General features: G+C 44.5%; 1 pseudogene; it reads right to left on the bottom strand.

The window, feature by feature from the left end:
* Positions 1 to 4,203: 4,203 nt before the first annotated feature.
* Positions 4,204 to 5,987, bottom strand: LOC147437503 (large ribosomal subunit protein uL29-like; annotated as a pseudogene).
* Between the last annotated feature and the right edge of the window lie 454 nt (positions 5,988 to 6,441).

The following is a 6,441-nucleotide window of genomic DNA, read 5'->3' as shown; positions in this document are numbered from 1 at the left end:
CACAGGAAGCTTCTCAAGCCCTTTTAAATGCACAAAAAATGGAAAATGTCGTGGCCCTTGAGCCTCTCTCTTGGTCCTAACCAAGTTAGGCACATATCCCACAATCAGTGCATTCCAAGAGACGACATCCTACACAGGAAGCTTCTCAACCACTTTTAAATGCACAACAAAACGGCAAATGTCTTGGCCTTGAGCGCACTCCCCAGTGCCCACATGCCTAAAGACTGTCACGCATCGTCGCGCATGTGAATTAGGGCCGAAATATGCTTAACCGAGTTAGGCATATCCCACAATCAGTGCATTCCAAGAGATGGCATCCTACACAGGAAGCTTCTCAAGCACTTTTTGTGCTTTTTGAAATGCACAACAGAGAGAGAGAGAGAGAGAGAGAGAGAGAGAGAGAGAGAGAGAGAGAGAGAGAGAGAGAGAGAGAGAGAGAGAGAGAGAGAGAGAGAGAGAGAGAGAGCCTTTTCAATGAGCTTAATCAATGAGCTCTGATAATGGTGGGGCTTGCAGAGCTAGAAAAAAACCTAGGTTTGATGTAATCCCACATGACAAAAACAATCTACTGACGGGGAAGAACTAGACTTGAAGCCAAGAAACATGTGGCAAACTCAGTTTCAAAAGCTAGGAGGAGGAGGAATTGAGGCATTGCTCATTATCAACGGATCAACAGACAAATAAACAGGGCGGGAGAGGAGCTTATATGCACTATTTTGCATTGATATGGAGCTCTGATGATGGTGGGGCTCGCAGAGCTAGCATTTTCCCTGAGCACATTCAAGGGAAGGAATTTTGTATGTTTAAAAAAATGTTTTTTCCCGAATCTTGAACCCTAGAATTTGATAAAGCACTTCATAAAGCACAAAAAGTGCTTTCAATGAGCTTAAGCAATGAGCTCTGATCCCACTTACAAATTTTGGTATTTACCTTTAAATTTAAATTTGAACTTGAGAAAACCTACAACTTGTAGAGATATTTAGTGCTTGAATTCTAGCATTGCCTTGTTCGACATGTATGCCAAATGCCATGCACTTCATAAACCACAAAAGGTGCTTTCAATGAGCTTATTCTATGGGATGTCGTCTGTTGGAGTGCACTCATTGTGGGATATGCCTACACATGAGTAAGGGAGAGACAAGAGAGAGAGAGAGAGAGAGAGAGAGAGAGAGAGAGAGAGAGAGAGAGAGAGAGAGGGAGGGAGAGAGAGAGGTATGGAGCTCATGGACAAGAAGCATTAGGTGGGGCAGCCGCTCTCTTGACCCTAACCAAGTTAGGCATATCCCACAATCAGTGCATTCCAAGAGACGACATCCTACACAGGAAGCTTCTCAAGCACTTTTTTTCCTTTCCGAAATGCACAACTTTTGGCATGAGAGAGAGCGAGAGAGAGAGAGAGAGAGAGAGAGAGAGAGAGAGAGAGAGAGAGAGAGAGAGAGAGAGAGAGAGAGAGAGAGAGAGAGAGAGAGAGAGAGAGAGAGAGAGAGAGAGAGAGAGAGCCTTTGTGTGTGTGTCTGTGCGGGAGCCTGCTCGATTTCACATTATGCCCATAGGAAAGTCAACAACCTTTTGCTATGGCCATAGGATGCACACAGGCTTTGGCTATTGCTCTCTCTATGGCCACCTTGCACCATAGAGAGGGAGGTATAGAGGAGTTCTACCAAACATCGAGCGAAATTATCCGAGCAAGCTCAAAACCAAGCAAATTTATTAAGCGACTTGCTCAAGTATATGTATACTTCTTCTCTAGAAAGAGCTTTCTCTAAACTCAAACAATAAACGTCAGCACCATTGCTAGTCTCTTATGGTGCTAACCTCACTCACTCTCTCTCTCTCTCTCTCTCTCTCTCTCTCTCACACACACACACACACACACACACACACACACACACACACACACACACACACACACACACACACACACACACACACACAAAATAAGTGTTTAATCAATAATTAATTGGTAAACATGAATAGCCATTAAAGCCTACAAACCCTTACTATACATTTGTTTGCTTATTCCTTCGTCAATAACACAACATTGTGGGCAGCAATGCTACTATTCTCTCCTAAGCTATCCACCTTGTCATGGGTACTGGCCTTCATATTAACTACTCAAAAATCTATGCCAAGCAGCTCATAGAAGTTCAACTTTATGGCCTCCTTATGGAGACTCAACTTTGGCCTTCATAATATGAGGTTGGCATCCAAATTGCACATCACATCCCGCTTTATGCATCAATTGAACAACTTCTTTCACAAAGATTGAAGATGTGGCTCCCTTCCATTTTGGATCATTCTTTGAAAAAATCTAGTAGATGTCAGGAAGGTCATATTTTTTTGCGCAAAATTCAATATCTTTTGAGATTGTGTCTATTCAAGATAAGGTGGTATGGAGATCTTGCTAGCTGGATGAGGGAAACAATTGCAGTGTATCAACAACGCACTGTTTTGCACACCATAGGGACTTTCCAAACCAAGAGCTGCCATGTCCAACCACCAGGAAGAACGCAACCAGTGTTTCTCTCTCTCTCTCTCTCTATCTATCTATCTCTATATATATATATATATCTATATATATATAGAGAGAGAGAGAGACACTGTGACAATCATTAAAACAATAAGCAATCTGTTTTGAGCTAATACAAAACATCTTTACAACAAAATGTCGAGCTTGGATAATCTCCATAAAAAAATCTTTGCACTCCGAGAGATCAGAGCTGACTACATCTACTTTTTTCTCCGCCTTATCTTTTTCCGCTTTCTCTTCAACTTGCACATTCTCCCACTTAAATCTTGACTTCAACTCTCTTCGTTGGATAGATCTTTAAGGTCTCTTGGGATAGTTTCCTATGGCATTAAAATTCTCTTCTTCTCGGGCCCGGGGGGGGGGGAGGGGGGGTCATAAAAAGAGGAAAATGCTATAACCTTTATATCACCCGAGTGTGCTAGATTGGTTATTCCATTTCCCTCTTGAATAATAGGTCATGATTTTATTTCTCGTTACCTTCATAGTAATTGCACTCTGTTGCAATATTGTGCCTAATGTGAGCAAAGAAGTGAGCGACGACGTAGGCACTGAGAGGGTGCCGATGATTATAAGCATGTGAACTGACTTTCTCTTTAAAAAAAAACTCTCACAAGTAGTCTGTGCTGGCGCGGACTTCTTGAGAGAGTTAATTCTATGAAAGAGGCTAAGGATGTGAGAGGTGAAAGAGAGAGGCACTTACTAAGTGTGTGTGTGTGTGTGTGTTGGTGTGTGTGTGTGTGTGTGTGTGTGTGTGTGAGAGAGAGAGAGAGAGAGAGAGAGAGAGAGAGAGAGAGAGAGAGAGAGAGAGAGAGAGAGAGAGAGAGAGAGAGAGAGAGAGAGAGAGAGAGAGCTCATAACTCGGATAACGCCAAGCTGCCATAGAAGCTAATTAGCTAGCCTATTGAGGGTCAAGTTTGCATGCACACCCTTCCGTGGAACTCGATGCCGAGTGGAGAAGTCAGGACCGTTGACATTGTGAAACTCTCCGTTGAGGAGGGTTGATAGCATTCTAGGCAAGCCAGCCGTCTAGCTGGTGCACAAGGGCATTCCAATGACATTGGACGTGGGAGAGAATCCTAATGAGTTCTTTGTCGGTAGAATGAAATGATTTGAGCCCATATTGCACACGTTGTGAGCATTTTATATGCTGTTGAAGCAAAATGCTTCTTCGCCAGAATGCCGGTTTAGTTTAAGCTTGAAAGTAATTATGGAAGACGAACCCGTGATCTCTCCCCCTCTCTCTCTCTCTCTCAAAAGAAAAAAACTCTCTCAAGGAGTCCACGCCGGCGCGGACTCATACAGAGAGTTTTAGAGAGAGAGAGAGAGAGAGAGAGAGAGAGAGAGAGAGAGAGAGAGAGAGAGAGAGAGAGAGAGAGAGATCAGAGAGTGATACGCAATTGCGCGCTCGTCAAGCTCAACCGTCACGCAGCTGCTGCCATGGCTGGCGAGGAAGCTCATCGCCCTCATGTATTGTAGAACAAGGTTGACAGTAGTCACGGAAGACGAACCCGTGATCTCTCTCTCTCTCTCTCTCTCTCTCTATCTCTCTCTCTTTTTTTGACATGAAAGACCCAATGTTGAAATAAGCCTAAATCAGCTGTCTACTTACAAAACCCTAGCCATTCTCTCTTGGCTAGTATCAGAAACAATCTTCCGCACAAAATAATATCTCATCAAGCCTTCAAAGCATATTTTCACTTTGGGAAATAGGTCTCTTTCTTCTTCTGCTTCAATGTCTTTAAACCAGCCTGATGTTTGGTTAGCCGCCGCCGAATGGCACGGGGTGCAGGTCCAATGGCAGCCACTTGTTCTTGTAGGCGGTGCGAAGAGCTGCCTTTTGATTTTGTGAAAGTACTGTCAACACTTGCGCTACTGACAGCCTGACTTCCTTGATTTTGAATAGCTTGTTGGGTGCTCTTCCAATCACCTTGGATACTCTCAACAGAGCAGGCTCTGCTTTTAGGTCCTTGAGTTGAGTCTGCAGCTCCCCCTTGCTCTTGGATCGCAATTCATGCACCTTGATCTTGGCCATTTTAATGAGAAATGACCTTAGAGTAGCCTTCATGAGCAGCAGCCCATGAGCAAGAGGAAGCGACCTCATTTCTGCAGATACCGCGAGCTGCAAAGGTCTGCTGTTGGCGAAGGCAAGATTTCGTAAGAGATCTCTCTCGTGGACTCCTTCAGAGAGAGAGAGAGAGAGAGAGAGAGAGAGAGAGAGAGAGAGAGAGAGAGAGAGAGAGAGAGAGAGAGAGAGAGAGAGAGAGAGAGAGAGAGAGAGAGAGAGAGAGAGAGAGAGAGAGAGAGAGAGAGAGAGAGAGAGAGAGAGAGAGAGAGAGAGAGAGAGAGAGAGAGAGAGAGAGATGTAGCCGTGCGCTCGTCAAGCTTAACCATCATGCAGCTGTAGCCATGGCCGGCGACAAAACTCATGGCCCTTGTGTATTGCAAAACAAGTTGTACTTTGATTGATGCTCCCAACTGCTTGGCTAAACGCCGCAAGGCTACTTCCAAATAATTAGGCTCCCTCAACAAGGAGCTTGCCTTCCTGCCAGCATTTGTCAATTTCAGCTTAAGTGCAGTAGAGCGATGTCGTCGTCGTTCTTGATGGCCAAGAATGTGTGGGCATGCAGTCTTCGCATTGATGACTTCTCTTGAGAGATGCAACAATAATAATAGAGTTGTTAAATATTTCATATTGACACTCTTTCTATACGGTTTTGTCAGAACTCGCCTATCAGTAATGTAATCACTTTTCTTTTTAAGCTCTATGCTTATATAAGAGAGAGAGAGAGAGAGAGAGAGAGAGAGAGAGAGAGAGAGAGAGAGAGAGAGAGAGAGAGAGAGAGAGAGAGAGAGAGAGAGAGAGAGAGAGAGAGAGGAATTCATCTTCATTCTTGCCAAATCCCTCCTTCCATGTGCCTTCACAATCATGTAGGCCCTATCTTCACCCTTCATGTCAGCATTATCTGCATGATCTTCATCACCTCTCCGGCTCGTGCCCATGAAGCCCTCGTTGATAAGGGTCTCCTCTCCGCAACTCGCCTTGAAAACTCAAAAAGAGGACTCAAAAAATTCTCAGAAAGAGTCCACTCCGACACGGACTCCTTTATCTGGTTGTTGATGAAAATGACTATAGTTGACCTTCTTGCCTTAGCTAGTGTAACTCCAATAGGCTTCTAGACTTTTCTTGCCCAACCTTGTCGCTATATGACACGTGAAGGCATTAATGGTGGAGGTTTAATTTGTCGTTGATCGAACTTAGTTTTGCAAAAATACTAGCGCTTCCCCTACCAGATGCCCTTTGATCCCTGGACGTCATACCTCGAGGCACTCTATCTTAACCACCTAGGCTAGCACGTGACCCTGAGCATGATGCGAGGTCATACGTATAAAAGTCTTGGCCCCCTATTGTGGCGATCCAACATCCTGGATCCCGCTTGTCTTGCAGATTGAGGCGCATTTGTTGATCCCTTTACTCTGCCCCCATATCACTTATAGACGTGGCTTGCCAACCAAATCCAATGAATGGAGACACTCATATTTGCCTTTTCTAGCCAACAATGTTGTTTCAAAGTTGTATGTTGTAGCAGTCAACAACCTAGTCACCGCTTGGAGGGGGGTACCCTGTGGGGTGCTCAGACAAGTGCGTAGTAGGATTTCACTTTGTTCAAATTTTACAAAATAGAGTAAAACTTAATAGGGGTGGGACAAATCTACAAGGTAGTGGAGAGGCTCCAGCATGAGGACAACAGACATGTTAAAGGAAGCTAAGGAGTGGATCCTAGTTGTTGCATATAAGGGGATCACAATCTTGTAAGAGTCGCACGTGAAGGGAGGGGAAGATGTTGAAGCCCTGTGGGCATGGCTGATTATCCTACGGTCGAGAAGGTAGAGATGTTGACGATGGTGAATGT

Source organism: Adiantum capillus-veneris, chromosome 17 (assembly GCF_014529385.1).
Source record: "Adiantum capillus-veneris isolate H3 chromosome 17, ASM1452938v2, whole genome shotgun sequence".
NCBI classification, from domain to species: Eukaryota; Viridiplantae; Streptophyta; class Polypodiopsida; order Polypodiales; family Pteridaceae; genus Adiantum; species Adiantum capillus-veneris.
This window is presented reverse-complemented; position numbering and strand designations above follow the sequence as displayed.